The sequence below is a fragment of the Megalops cyprinoides genome, chromosome 21, assembly GCF_013368585.1.
Source record: "Megalops cyprinoides isolate fMegCyp1 chromosome 21, fMegCyp1.pri, whole genome shotgun sequence".
Taxonomy (NCBI): domain Eukaryota; kingdom Metazoa; phylum Chordata; class Actinopteri; order Elopiformes; family Megalopidae; genus Megalops; species Megalops cyprinoides.
In genome coordinates this window covers 6,378,808-6,394,831 of record NC_050603.1, presented here as the reverse complement: position 1 = coordinate 6,394,831, position 16,024 = coordinate 6,378,808, and the positions used below count along the sequence as shown (strand labels likewise).

Sequence of the window (16,024 nt, the reverse complement as noted above, 5' to 3'; positions counted from 1 at the left end):
GTGGAGCTCTCTCAGTAATTTGGCTTGGATGTCCGAGCAGGAGGGTAGAGCCGGTGCGGGGAGCATCTCTGGTGTGTGTTGGTGAAAAACGATGCAGACAGATCCGCTTGGTGTGAATCAGCTCTCTTTGGCAGCGGTGCTGAGGGTCTCAGAATCTTCGGTCTTTTGTGTTCATTTATGTGGTTCCCAGTCTGACACAGTCGGCCATTCAGTATAACAATACCACAAAAAGCACCATCCTTAATACTGAATTACGGACTTAAAGTGTTGCTTTTTTGGTCCTTGGATGTCATCATCGTGAGTTCAGCTGTTAATAATGTGAGTGAAAAAGAACTATGAGAGAAAAAAAAAGCATAGCACTTGCTTTAAATGTGTCACTCAAGGTTAAGGGCAAAGCACATTGTGATTAGGTAGAACAGAGGCCTATGTCTGTCATCTAAGTCTGCCCCTCGTCAGTGTCAGTCTGAAGGTGAGGTCTTTTTATGCATGTATTTTAATCAGTGCAGTTGAAACAGACACCTGGACTTAGTTACAGGTATGACAAACTAACAGATTAACACATTTGAAGACTCTTTACTGCATTGTTACTTTTGATCGCAGCATGCTGGATTGATGTGCTCCTTTGAAGTCATTTTCTTAAAATAAAACACAAAGGTTTCTGGCTAGTCTTTGATTGGCCACCCGAGGCATTTTACATTTTATATTTTGTTAACTGGGACCATTTGCAAAAGAATACTGTTTGCTTATGCTTCATCTCAAGTGGTACACATGTATATGATCTTAGTGAAAGTATTAGAGAAATGGATTGCATCTCCAAAGGAGGAAGCGGTGACCAGGAAATGGTATGAAGCGGTCACGTGTCTCACAGGGCTGGGGTCGATCCCCCCCCGCCCCCCTCGCTGCCTCTGGATCTCTACACAAACCCCGCCCTTCCATGGACAAAGCTGACTGTGTGATTGCTGTCATTACTGTTGTATTTCATAGCCAATGATTCAGTGGTCTTATCCAATTTACATGCAAAACCATGCACCGAGACTTCCGATGTTTAGCATGTATTGTGGAACATGAATTGGATACAGAGATCTTTCCCTCAGCCTCCCACAATGTGGAGCTTTACTAAGATCACTTCAAACGCTAAGAAGAAACAATGGAGGGATAGCTAATAAGCCTGTCTTGTCGTCAGGGTAAGTTCCACATTAATTGCCATTTCAGTAAATAATGCTGTTTGTGCTACAGCTTTTGAATGGAAAAGCGTATGGCAAGGACCAGTGTTTGCCTTCCACAGTATTCATGGTTAATCTTCTGTGAGTCAACAATTAGCAGTTTAATTCCAATAGTTCCACTTGTGAACTTGAAATAGATGGTCTGATATTTTAACTTTAAACTAGCTGTTGCCCTTGTTTGTTTGTTGTTGAACACTTGATTCACAAAGCGTGTCAATTAGCTGAAAAATATGCACCCACTGGTGGGTAATTCTCATTCTCTTAATTGCATTTCATGTAGAAGTGTCATTTTAGTTCACTTTAAGTTATCACATTTACATGATAACAGAGTTTTGTTGTGAATCCTTACAATGACAATACCTTTAGCTTCAAAAAGCACAAGCTACGAGGGGAAAACTGCAGTGGAGGCCAGCGAGCAAGCTAAATCGAGTTAATCTATGCATTTTCATGAGCATTCAAACTGCAGAGCATCTGCACAGATCAACCAGTTTTTACATCATCAGCATGCAGATATTGCGGATGTTGTTCAAGAAAGCCACTGCAAAATGGAAAAGAAAGTTGAGAGAAAAAGATTGCTCTGATGATTCACTTGATTTAAATCCCATAACTTGACATAACTCGATTGAAATTGACATTGTCTTTCTTGATTGACACCCAAACAAATAATAAAGTTGTTAAAGATTGTCACTGGTTAGTGATTTGCAAGCTATAACATTCCATCTTTTACTGTCGGTAAAGTGATTATTGATGTAGCATGTTTATATATTAATATTGACAACACAATATGTTAAATAATAATACACATGTATAGATTGGGAAAAAAAAAAAACTACCACAACCTAAAATGTATGCAGTGGATCAAATCTCAGCCTTCTAAAATCTTCCGTCTCACCTTTTTCCTAAAGGCCTTTAAAGCCAGAAAACTGAAAAAAAAAAGTTTTTATTCGTGTCTGTAACAGAATATTCACTGGAGTAAGCATGATGTTTTGCAAATATGAGGATGCAGCAGCCGGCACCAGGCAAACCCCCCAGCTCCCCCCTCCCAGGTCCCAATTCTTTATTAAATGTGGAGCGAGCGCTGAGTGATTTAGTGCCAAACTGAACACCATGTTCTGAGGCCTTTTTTCTGGGGAAACAGGGGTCTCACACACACATACACACGTGCACACATGCAGACACACACACACACACACAAACACCCACACCATGCACACAAATGCTAATGAGCACAAATACTCAGATGCAGACACATACGATACATGTAAATACAAATTAGCATACAAGAACACACATGCGCATGGGTGAATGCGAACAGACACAAGACACACAAATGCCAGTGAACACACGCAGACACAAATGAAAACATACACACACACGCACACGCACACACACACACACACACACACACACACACACACACACACACACTCACTGACTTTGCAAGCTCTTCAACCCCTTTGTTACCCACCTTTTTTCAGAGAGTAAGAGTAAGCAGACTGTGTGTATCAGGCAGACTGTGACCATATCTGTTGCACACACTCTTTTCTCTGCCCTCCATGTTCTCCCAGACTGCCTCCCTACAGCCCTCAACACTGAAGAAGTGTCTGTTGATTAACATGAATACAGGACCACACAAGTACTGCACTACCGCATAACTGCCACAGGGGGTGATATAGAGCAGTCAGCTGCTGTTCTTTAGCATGGACGAGGGAACTGATTAAATAACAGCGTTACAGTGATGTTTTTTTGCCGTTATTACAGCTATGCATTGTTGCATTATTATTCAAAAGCCTCGTAAGACACAAAGTTTAAGATTAGTTTTAGTCTTATTTATAATGACTCTATCCCCCACCCCCTTAATGAAAATGAAAAAAAAAAAACAGATCAACTGAATACAGCAAGAATTAATAATGCTGTAAATTTTGTGAATCTCTGGCAGCCTAGTGTCCACCCAACTTACGCCATTATATTATCCCCAAGCCCAAACCAGATTCGCTCATTCATGTATAGTTTCACTTCGAGGACTGGAGGGATTTTTTATTTTGCTCTTTTACATTTAAGAGTTGTGTTGAGACAAAAAAAATGTATCAACTTTCAGATTGTAACATATACATTTTTCTGAATATGTGTGCATGTATATCAATATGCCAAATTATATTGGAAAAAAATTGAATATAAGTATATAATATATATGAAGTGTATGTGCATGTATTACATATTTAGCAAATATTGTATTTGCATTGGCATGCATTGCAAGCTATTACTTTACTTTGGAATGCATTCTGGTTCCCTATGCCTATAAAGACATCTTAACCTTAGACACTTGAATGAATCCTGCTGATAAATAAGAAAGCTTTTTTTTTTTTTTTACAGAAAAGCGAAGCCCTCTCTGCCTGTGTGGATGCCATTTGTATTTTTCAGTTTTGATGTAATTGGCCCCTCGGCGGTTGTTCTTGTTGTTCCACAGGTGCCCCGCTAACAGCGATGGCATTCCTGCGATCGCTGCCTCCGTGTTAGAAAAATGACTACCACTGGTGCGCACTATGAAAGCTGTCAGAATTGATTCCGCACATTGTTTAGGACACACCGCGTTGTTTGGCGCCGGAATGGGCCACTTCAATCTTGTAAATGGCTCTCGCAAGCCCTCCCCGGCACCCGGCAACGGCTAATGGCGTTCGGCCTGATATATCTGCTGAACAAACACGCGGGCAGAAATGAGGACAGAAACAATTTTCATCCTCCCAGGTAGCTGCTCGGCTGAGCGCTCCTTCGCCACGGTGTTCCTGCCGGGCGCAGATCGCAGGCGCCCCCGTCGCCTCCTTCACAGAAGCAGTGCCAGTCGGTCCTTTTTCCCCCCCTGCGTGTTAATTTGATTGCAGGTCCTGTGTGTGACCCTGGCTCCCCTGAGGGGCGGCCGCATTAGCTCGCCGAGAGGCCGGTGCCGCGAGTCGCCTGTGGCGGACTTAGCGGAGTGTCCCCTGCGAGCCGTTTAGCATACCGTCAAGAGGGCGTGCCGGGAGACGTTGACCCCGGCATTGAGAGGGTGTGTTTATGAGGAGGGAGGCTCAGCAGGAAGGGCAGGCAGTGGTGGCTGTCAGGTCTAATTGGACAGGAGCTGCTCGGGAATGCTGGTTATAATCCTGCCTGTCGGTGCTGGTCCTCGTGATCGTGGGTTAGTTCAGTTAGAAAGGCCGCTGAATGTGGTGGGAACAGACTACCTCTTCAGACAGCATTAGCATCTTCAGACAGGGCATTATTGAATGGGGACACCCATCTATAGGGGCACATAACACGATAACACAAATCAATCCCATTAAGGGACTACCCAGCGATGACAGCAACAAGGAACATAATATATATATATATACATACATATATGTATATATATATATATATATATATACACAATTGGATTTTTCATCAGCCAAAATAATTTATTGCATTGAAAATATTAATAATCATAAATAAATACCAGAATTGTACAGTTGTGATACACCACAATTGTTGTTTCATTCAGTTGATCTTAAATTCATATTCGCAGATCAGACACATTTAATTCAATGAGCACTTCTATTTAAACACACAGACTAACAATATTTTTCATTCCTGTTATGTCTCCAAAGCGACATATGTCTCCTTTTCATCCAGTCTACAAAAATTAAGTTATTGTGTTATTAGCTATCAATTTTTTATAATAACGCATTGATAATTCACATTAATCTCAGTAAACCAGTGATTGTCCTGATAAGCTGTCAATCTAAAATTCCCAAAGCATTCTCTAATGAACCAAAAGGACTTGAAAGCACTTGAAAATAAATTCATCAGAGGTAAATTGTTAGAGAGCTAATCAGGCTATGTTTTAACTGTTTTAACCCTCTGATACACACATCTGCTTGGTAATGCTAGCAACATCACATATTGTTAGCTAAAAGAGTCCAGCTAACTGCTGAGATAACCAGCAAAATAACATTACAGCTAAAGCCTAAAGCTAAATCAGTGGTGTTTTGCTCCCACTACTAGCTAGTTAATTAGCTAGCCAGGCGGACATTATCGGAATGCTTCCTCTCACATGCTAAGTACACTTCTAAAGAAACCAACACTGCTGTCTTCGTTTGCCATCCTTGTTATGTTGCCCCCCCTTAGATTTCTGCTCATCGAGATTAGGAGGCCCCTGCTAATATAATCACCCCTGTCTGCAGTAGAACAAAATTCAGTTTGTTCTGCAGCTGTGGGCACCGGATCATCAAAGACTGGTCCATGCCATAGGTCTCATCTTACTTTCAATATCAATGCCCTAACCACTGAGGCCATTATAATAACCAGCTCTGTCAAAATACTTATGTACTCCCTTTTTCTTAAAATAAAGTAAAACTATAGCATACTATTCAAAATGCAACTAATTAAATTACATGTTTAATTAAAAATGCGTGTGCATTAGGGATCTGGTGACTGAAAATCTGTGAAGTTGTCATCGCAATGAAATTAAAATTAAAGAATGGAAGAAAAATAAAGTCCCCAGAGTGTGAATTACTTTGAAGTCCATGAGCTGCAAAGAATGCAATCAATCCATGTGTGAAAGATCAGAAATAATTGTAAATGTTAAATGTTAACGGTCAGCAGTTTACAGTCAAAGCTCAAATGTTCTCTTTCAGATTAAAAAAAATAAATAAATAAAAATAAGCACGTAAACACAATCAAAGCTTAGCTAGTCCCTACTCTGTGACATGCTGCCAATCAAGAAACAGTCATTGAGACGCACCGATATGATTTCAAGTGGAAAAAAAAAACCCCGTGGTCCAGCTATACGAAACTGCATGGTGGCTTTTGGAGACTTTGATTCGAGGTGGGTGTGTGTATCAGTTGTTGATTGATGGTAGCTTAAGGGAACAGTGCCTAGCTTGCACGTTACAGCATTGTCATGCATTTCATCAAAGCGTTACCGAGAGCAGCTCTTAAGCCCGAGAGCAGCGTGCTGGCTGTTCACCGTACACTACAATATACGGCTAGGCCGGTGGTGTGAGGAGACACAGAACAAATCCATCTCTTTCTTGCAGACATTCTCCCTATTGTGTTTCATCGACTTCTAAGTAGCCAGATGAAAGCGGAGTGGGACGGGGGCTATCGCGCAGGACTGGGTGCTCGAACCAAGGCGGTGTTATTACTGGAATTCTTTTATGGCTTTATGAGATGTCATAATTTGCCCGTGGTGAAATAAATGAGGAGAGGATTTTTCACATAAATATGAAAGCTAGAAGCAGTGGTATTGATATTCTTTGTTTGGCTTGAGTAGGAAAAAGCAACAAATACTGCTAGCGCCACTGACACTGTTACTCCTACAGCTGCATTCTGAACAGAGCTGGAAACCAATCCAGCTGATTCGCTAATAGGTGGGTGAACAGTTGACTATTGGATGTTGAGCCCATTGTACATACTGTTTACTGTATAATTGTATAAAAACTATGTAGACTACTTTGGCGGGAACAGAGAATGCTATTCATGCCAATAAAGCCAATGTGAATTGAATTAAACTGAGAGAATGAGAGAGCATCAGAGAGAAGGAGAGTGACAGAGAGACACACTCTTAACGATCGGATGTCGGTGCTGATAGACAGCCTGTGCAGTAAGCAGGATCTTACGTCACATGAGAGAACGAGTCTGATTGTGCTTATGTCAGCACTGATTCCGCAACAACAAAAAAAAAACATAGAACCCCTCGCCCAGGTCCGGGGTCAGGAGGCAGCTTTTGGATTTCTGTGTGTTTTGTCCTGGTTGATTTAGAGTGTGCGTCTGCATCATGTACATGGGTAAAAATGTGCTGACAGCTCGCAACCGAATATTCCGGAACCATTCGTTCAACTGTGGATTATGGTTCACCTGAAGGTTAAGCATTGCTGTGCGAATGCCATGTGTGTATCCACACAAAGCCACATTTGACCGACTGCTTGCATCTTCCATCGTTAAACCATGTTTTGTGTATGCATACGCAGAGGCAGACAGACTCTTATTTTAATGGCAGAGATGAAGACAGGAATATTGTACTGATGTGTTCCTCATTCTGAGATTGTGACAGACTGTATCATGGCTGAGTATGTAGTTTGTTATTGGGCATTAATGGATCTTACATCTGCTTAAAACTGAATGTTACTTACTGAATGTTACTGTATGTCTACATTGCAACTATATGGGTTTTGGGTACATTTTAATAACCATTCCACCAGAATTTATAATTGTGTGATATTATGCTCTGTGCCCCGCAGACCACATCATCTTTGATTCAAGAAACTGTGTGAACTATAATCTCTGACACACTCAGAAGTCTCTGACTGAAGTGACTTGTCAGAAGCGATTTCACTGAAGGCGACTCAACCTAATTGTGGAAATTGTTGCTTCTAATTGCATGGTTTAGCTGACAAGAGCTTCATTTTCCAGGGAAATGTGATCTGAAATGACTTTAAGAGCCAAATAAAATAATGGACTCAGGTTAGGTGGTATCTCCGTGGGCACATGGGTCCGTTTTGCAAATATCTCCACCAATGCCCCCATAATACATGTTGCTTTTTCATGTTTTGCTGCAGAATTATTTCCTTGCGAGTTTTAGGTTACAGTTTACATTAAGTTGCATAGTTATGGACATAGTTATACTGTAACTAACACTTAGTAAATAGCTATTACAGTAGTTAACGTGTAATTATACACAGTTACATTTGTTATTACTAAATTAAAGTGTAACTACACTGGTATATGTGCATTTTTTTCTGACTTTCCCTCTTCAGGACTAGTATCAAAGGCAAATAATAGACGTTTATAAGTCCGTAAGGACAAATTTAGGTAAAATTCCATTAGTGATAACTTTTCTGATTTACTATAGACCACATACATTGGTGAACCTCTAGATGTACTGTTGTAGTGTCCTTTTCCACTTGACTGTTGTTGTCAAATAATAGGCATGTTTGCCACTCTAGGTAGTGTTTTGTGACACTGGAGGGCTTGTCTCTCCTGTGTACCACTGTGCAACTACAGTCCTAGAATTGATTGAATTGTCTCAAGCTGGATGTTTTGAAGGGGTGAGAAAAGAAAAGAAATTGGTCCCTCTTCAAAACAGAATGTCCTGTTGAGTCTCCCTGTCTTTGAGGAAACTGAGGCAAGAATGCCAGGCCTCAAATAAAACTGCAAGAATATCTTATGTCTTTTCATTGTCTGTCATTCTACAGACCTTAACAAAGATTGTATGTTATACTTTGCAGTTGAACTAACGCATGGCCATGATGTAAAAACTGAAGGCATTAAAGTCGATCCTGAGATGACAGCACAGGGCATTATCGGCTTTCCACTGGGAACGTTATTGTGACAGCGTTCAACCAGCCAAGTTCACCAGAGTTTGAACAGTGCACAGGAAAAAAGAATTCTTGTAAACTCTGTGCTGAGAGAGATAGAGAGGGAGAGAGCGAGCAAGGGGTTGTAAGGGAACATTAGCATAGCGGATAGATTCTCTGAATAGCTGGCGATAAGCCCCAAAGCCCGCGGAAGTATGCGGCAACCAGCTACGAGGTGGTCCACGCCCCATTGCACACGCATTCAACTCGCTCAAAGGGCGAGCTCAGGACTGGTTGTTTGATTCCACCCTTTCAGATATCTCTCCACAGCACCTCTGTGTGAGAAAATGGCTGGCAGGAAATTTCAAAACACAGACGCCTGCCAGCTTTGAATTCTTGCTCTGCTTGTTTACCGCCACCAGAGACAGAGATGTTCAAGTCCAACTGAACACAGGAACTGCCTTCCTGGATCATGCAGTGGAGCACAGTGGTAAAGAACAGGGCTCATAACCAAAGGTTGCTGGTTCAATTCCCAGCTGGGACCCTGCTGCTGTGCCCTTGGGCAAGCCGCTTACCACAGAGTTGCCTCCATAAATACCCAGCTGTATGACTGGATAACATGTAAAACTGTAACCTGTGTAAGTCGATCTGGGTAAGAGAGTCTGCTCAATGACAAGGATGTACTGTAACCGTACAAGCCTCAGCATCTGTCATTGGTCCACGCACTTCATGCCATAAGACACTAGGAATGGAAGGGGATATTGTGCGCGTGTGTGTGTGTGTGCATGCTTGTCTCTTTGTTGGACAATACTTACCTGGTCAGTGGCTGGTTGGCTGAAGGAGAGCACATTGCTTTCCTTCATTCTGATGAGCAAAGGAGGTGACAGTGTCCTTTCTTACAGTCGCATTTTGGCTCCAGCTATGTGGCGAAAGGAGGGGGAAGTTTTGAAATTGGCTGGGCCAGAGCGGGTATGAGGCAATATGCATTACGAGCCAATGGGATAAAAGGCAGTTTTGATCTGTGGAGGAGTGAAGCAGTGATCTAAATAAGTTGTCTGTGGCGATTTATTGGCGAATTGAAAAGCCAGGCACGTAGCGAGCTGCAGTCGCGAGTGGCTTTTTTTTTTCCCTCCGTTTTTTTTTGTTATTATTGTGAGGCCATAAAATGTCTGAGCGCGGATTGTCTGGCTTAATTGTCTAATGAGAACGTGCTATTCCAAAATCGATTAACATAAGTGGCAGTCCTTAAAAACCCACGCGTCAATGTTTTTGCATTTTATAGCGTTTTATACTGTACAGTCTTTCGTAGAAAACACAGAGAGGAAGCAAAGATGCTTGTTTCATGAAATTTCCATGAGGAAATCACCTCACTTTGGTTTATTTTTGACACGTCATAACTCATTTCAAAAACTGAAACATAATGGTAGGTGTGGGAATAAAAGTAACAATTAAATATGTACTGCAAAGTTGCAAAAGCAAACTGATATATGCACACAATCACACACACACACACACACACACACACACACACACACACACACACACACACAAACACACATTTCAGCCTCATCCTGGCTGACTTGCAGTTTACATTTTTATCTTTTCATTCTGAGTTCAGCGCTCTCTTCTCATACTGATGGCCAGATGTTATTCTCAGCCTAAATAAGCAAACTGCGTAACGCGCATGTGGTGAGCTTTATCATCCGAGGGGCGTGGAGCAGGGATGACCTCACTGGTGTGGAGGAGGTAATTACAGTCACCTCAGAGGGTTGGGCTGCTGTCCCACATGCAGGTTGGGCCGTGAGCGATCCAGGGGTCACGGCATGGAAATGACTACCCTCAGCCGCCAGCAAAGCATTAAATTAATATTTCATTGTTTTTCAATATGGCTGGCACTCAGCTTGTGCCGGTAGTTTTGTCAGATAAATGTGGATTCCAAATTATCATGAGTTTCATTTTTTACAGTATGCATGGTGTAATATGCAATGCAGAAATAGCATGTAGTAAATTCAACCAACCTGTGCCCAAAAAAGCCCAGGAAACCTAATCTCTGTATAGGATTAAGTAATGACACTCAGTTACAGTATGGTGCTCACGCTCTTTTGCTACTACATGGAAGCTAACATTTGCTCCAATGCTTTAAACTTAAACTGCAAGAGTTTAAATCAGAGCTGTTTTAATGTGAAAGCCAGACACGTTCTCCCCAAAAGCTGGACCAATCCACAAAGAGGCAGTGCAGATGTAGACCATGTTTGGCTGTATCGAAGATGGTTTTCCCCACAGTTGGCCTGTCCATCAAAAAGAATGACTGCGCAATCACCGATTTCCTGTTAGTGGGAGGGAGGAAGTAGAGCGGTATGTTGATGGGGTGGGATTCAAAATGGAAGATAGATCTGAAATGGGTCTTATGAGAAATATAAGGCTTTATGGCTTTTTAGAACATGTCTTGATTTATTTATTTTTCTGTCTTCTCTTTGTACACGCTGTAGGCTCTGTGCCTCTCTCTGTTCACCTCTGGAAACAGGGTCTAAGAGGGTGACAGAAAAAATATATATATAGAAAAACAAAGTATGAAAATTTTTTTGTGTATGTTTTTGACAGGCCAGCAGTTGACAGAACGCTGGCTCATTGTCTCTTGGCTCCGCAGTTGCTGTAGATCAGACTGTAGTTTTATAAGGAACTCTGTTACCAAGTTCTCACTGCTATCTGACAAGCTATTCTCCGTCCCTTTCTCATTCTTAATGCTGGGTTCTGCGTGCAGCACACTCTTGTTTGATCAGTCGGATTAATCTCGAGCTTCCTGTCTCAAGATCCATACAGCTCTTAAGCAGGCTAGACATGATGTGTGTTATATAAGCACACACACGTTATTGAGGGAGATACACCGTTAAGCAAGCTCACATTGCCTGAGAACTCATGAGGCTGTGTGGAATTTTGTGTGTGAGCATTGTGAACCGAATGAAAAAGAATATGATTTTTTTTTGCAACAACACAATTAGGCCTGCCTAGACTCTAGTACGGACCTGCAACATTAAGCAATCAAAACTGAGTATGTACACCACCTTTGTGAAAATATCCCATGTGTTACAAATATGTACTATAAATTGTTTTAGCTTTCATACATAGTGTTATGCATATGATTACGAGAATTCCATCATTTAGTCCCATTTAAATCATTTCTACAACTTATGCATGAAGCTTCAAAATGAATTGCAAATCATTGCAGATTTGTGAATTCTGACACATTTTGACACTTGACACTTTGACACAAAAGCCTTAGACGTTCTGTATTCTTATATTCTGATGCATGAGGAAGCTGCCCGGAGACTGTGCATATTTTAGCATTTTAGTCTCGCAGAGCTTTTTTAACAGCTCCTCTTAGTGCGGAACATCCTTTAAGTCTGTCAAGAGTGACCTTCGTACAGCTGATGGATGGACAATGACATCTGAGCCTTCTGCCAGTTCTGTCATCAGTTCAATGCGCATCTTCTCACTTTTCATCCAAGATATTATCCTGAAGTACTGCTTGTCTTTCTTGGACAGATGTAGGGCTCTTCCAGTTCAGGGTTTGTCAATTGCAGAAGATGTTTCCCCTCTGATTGTGCTTTGACGACCAAAGCTTGAAAATTGAGTGATGCAGCCTGTTTCACGACCTGCTGTTTCCTGTGTGCTGCGGTTGCGTTGTTCTTCGGCAGTCTTCTCATCCGTGTAAGAGGAAATATACATGCGCATATTGGACGTGTTGATTTTTTTTTTTTTTTTTTGCACAGCAGTGTATATACTGTGTGTGCGCTTGTATGTGTGTATGTGCCTGCATTTGTGTGCATGTGCATATACACGCTTTCTTGTATATTTGTATGTGTGTATGTGAGTGTGCGTGCGTGTGTGTGTGTGTGTAATGTAATGTAATGTAATGTATGTGTCACCATGGCTACAGGAACAGACTTGATTCCTGTTTCTCTGTGCCAAAGCACACTGCTCTACCATCTTGGCTGAAACACCCCTTTTGTAACTGCCGTCAGTATAAATGTCTATAGATATTTCAGGCCTAAGTGTGTCTGTATGTGTGTGTGTGTGTATATGTGTGTGTGTGTGTATGTGTTTGTGATATATAGGATGCAGATGCACCCTGGGGCTGAAAGGGCACACAGCTTCTACCTGCCAGCTCAAGCAGGTAGGGTACCGTTTGTCCTGGCACTTCAGCAGCCTGTCAAACCAATGCAGGTTTTTTCAAAGGTCAAGCTCACTTGAAAAATAGGTTTAATTAAATTGCATAGTAATGGTCTGCACTTACGAGTAACACACACACAGGGAAATTTTCTGCCACCTAAGAACGGACCACCTTGGTGCAGTGCAGCTCAGTAATTTAAGAGAAGTAACAAGGGCACATGAAATGAATTGGGTGACATATTAATGCCTTATTTCTGGTGAGGTTTGCAAATATTTACACTCACTCTGTGATGCTAATTGGGCTAAAGATGAATCAGTGTATATATAGATAGAGGATGTTTGTTGTTAAACAGTACTGTATTTATTTCCCTCACCCCCTCCCCAACTGCCTCTGCTACTGACCCCCCCCCCCCCCCCCCCCCCCCCACTGTTTTGCAGAGTGTGCAGAATATGTCTTGGTCTATTTTTTCCTGTCAGATGGGAGCAGCGCGAATCAATACCTGTCTTTTTTAGTCACTCCAAAGACTCCTCAACCAGTCTCTTTGTCTGAGTCTGGTTTTATTTAACCCCCGCGTTTGGTGTACATCTCAATTCGCAAAGCGCAATGAAAATCGATCAAAACTGCCAGGATGAGCTGCCTGCACATCTTAAGAGGCTTCTGAGCGATTATAAACTTTCCCCCCCAGTTCACTGAAGTACGGCGTCCTCTGCCCTACCGATACAGCAATGCAGAGCGTCCTTTATCCCGTACTGCGATGACTTCATAGGGAAAAAAAGACACAGGTAACAGAAGTGATACCTCTAGACTTCACAGGGTATAGTGTGATGTACCTACGGTGTGGCGTAGTTTTGATGGGTTTGTAACACCAGCATCCTGTATCTCAGTGGATGCCCTGGAATCGGTTTTGGTTGATCAAAGCTCCTACGGTTTTAATTCAATAAAACTCCCCTTGTTGCAATAGAGATAATGCCACAACTCAATGCTGCATCTGTGTGTGCAGGTCCAACCATTGGTGCCATAGCCATTTTTCTCTTCCATTCGGTCCCCTAATGATGTCACTGGGGGGGATAAGTGCAGTTAGATATTATTGACAGTGATGTGATATAATTGCATCCAGCAGGTGTCGCGCTTTGGGCAGAAAGCACACGGACCGAGGCACCCAGGGCGGAGCGTCCTCTGAATGTCGCACCTCACGTGCGCTCCGCACGGCTCATTGACTGCATGGCGGTAATCTAAAAAAAGAAAAAAACGCAGTATCAGCAGTAACCAAGATGTCGAACTCTAAGCAATTATCTTCCCACCTTAACCTTACCTTACCTAACGTTACCTCTGCCAATCCTTAGCTCCTCCAGTGCGAACGGTGAAAGGAACTGTTTGGCCATGCCAAGAGGGAATACGGGTTAGAGTGCAGGTGTCCATAATGATTAATGATCTCCGATGATAATTTGTCTTGAATGCTGTGGAGATGTCACGGAGCACAGCTCTTGTCTGTGGGTCTCTCGATCTCTCTGGATGTGGTGAAATGAATATCGGAGAAGCGTGGACACGGAGTCTGTTTGTTAATATTGGTTTAAACCTTTTACTCACCTTCAAGATTCGGAATTAATGTCTCTTGCAGTCGGATCTGCGAAGAATGACAAGCATTCAGGACTTCCGCTGGGCAGCCCACTGGCATTCAATTCAGCTTCAAGGCTTCTTGATTGAATGTGGTTAGAGATTAGGCCAGGGTCCTAATGACTCTATTATGGCTCGTTTACACCTAATTTATACTCATTAAAAGCTCACATTTAAAAGCACATACATCTTGGATGATTGCAACCCACCCAGCCCCTTTTGTAAAGCCACCTTGTTGTCTTATTTTACCTTTTAACGATCGTTATAATGAGCTTGCCAGGACGGCCGCGGCAGCCTTTTGGCTGCGGGGGAGGGAGGCCGCGGAGCAGTAATCAGGCCGGGATTTATCTGAAGCTGTCGCGTTTCATTGGAGCCGCGGTTGATCTTTTTTCCGCAGCATATTTACATGTTTGAACTGATCCCGTGCCACTGTTTTCCTTGTTTAATTACCCGGCAGCGAGGCGGCCGAGTTGCCAAGGGTCAGCGTTCCCAATAAGAAAGGCAGGAGCGGATCAAAGCGGCCGCCGTGTTTGAAGTCGCTGTCTGCTGCGTGAATCGGGCTCCCTCGCATTTCACCAGGAGTCGCCTGCGCTGGTCTGGGATTGACATAACCTTGGACTGTGTGTGTGTGTGCGTGTGTGTGTGTGTGTGTGTGTGTGTTTACCTCGAGATAGATTTGATTTTAGGGGGACGTTTAAGATTCACAGGACCGTGAGAGACGCGCAAGAAGCCCAATTAATCAATCCCTGTAATCAGCGGAGGGAGAGCAGGCGCGGAATTCGGAATCGGGCGTGCGGCGGTGGCTGAAGGGGCTGACGCAGCCGCGCGTGCGGGCGGCACCGACCCCATCCGGCGTCTTTGTCCGGGGCGCGGCGGGCCGGGGAGAGATTGCGCCGGCTCGGTTTATCAGGGGCGCGCAGCGAGGCCGGATTGGAGGGCGAATGGAAGATACAGGAGACGGGGGGTGGGGGGGGGGCTTAGCCTTTCTGCACTGCGGTACCCCCCCTCCTCTGCACCTCCCTGGCTCCGTCGCATTGTCTTTTGGAGAGAGAGAGCAGAGATAAATGAGGAGAGAGAGAGAGAGAGAGAGAGAGAGAGAGAGAGAGAGAGAGAGACACACACAGCCTCCTTCAGCCAGGCCTCTGCGCCGGGCCCGGGCTCTCCCAGGTCCGTCTGTCGCTCGGCGGCAGCAACGACGGCCCGCAACCAGCTCATTTCCATGACGACCGGGGTCTTTTATTTTTTTTCCTATGTGAAACAAAAGGTCGGTGGCGCAGGGATTTTTGAGAGACAACCCGGGACCGCCTCGAGTCTCTCAGCTCCAAGGGAGATCAGCGCCCCGTCACAAAGCAACAAAACAAGCCGACACACAAGCCAACATCACATACATAACGAACAGGGAGCTTGTGTGTGTGTGTGTGTGTGTGTGTGTGTTGGGTGGTTGTGTGTGTGTGTCTCACTTTGCTCCTCTTTAGTGCATCCAGTGTAATTAGCTCAGTCCCGTATGGAACTTGCTATCAGTGGTCTGCAGTCACAAAGCCATGGCATTGTGGTACACCAGTTCAGCGCTAATGCTCAAAACAACCCATTGTCCAGCCTTTAGGTTTCATGGGTCGCACTCACCCTGTGACTCCTAAATTTACTGTTAGTTTACATTTATATTGCAGGTTGTGTCAGCAGACATTTTTTTTGAGTCCTCTGCC

At 43.4% G+C, this 16,024-nt stretch overlaps 1 protein-coding gene across 1 annotated transcript in view; it reads left to right on the top strand.

Annotated features, from left to right (window-relative positions):
- Positions 1–16,024, top strand: part of csmd2 (CUB and Sushi multiple domains 2) — a 275,160-nt gene that overhangs the window by 95,382 nt on the left and 163,754 nt on the right. The window lies entirely within an intron of this gene.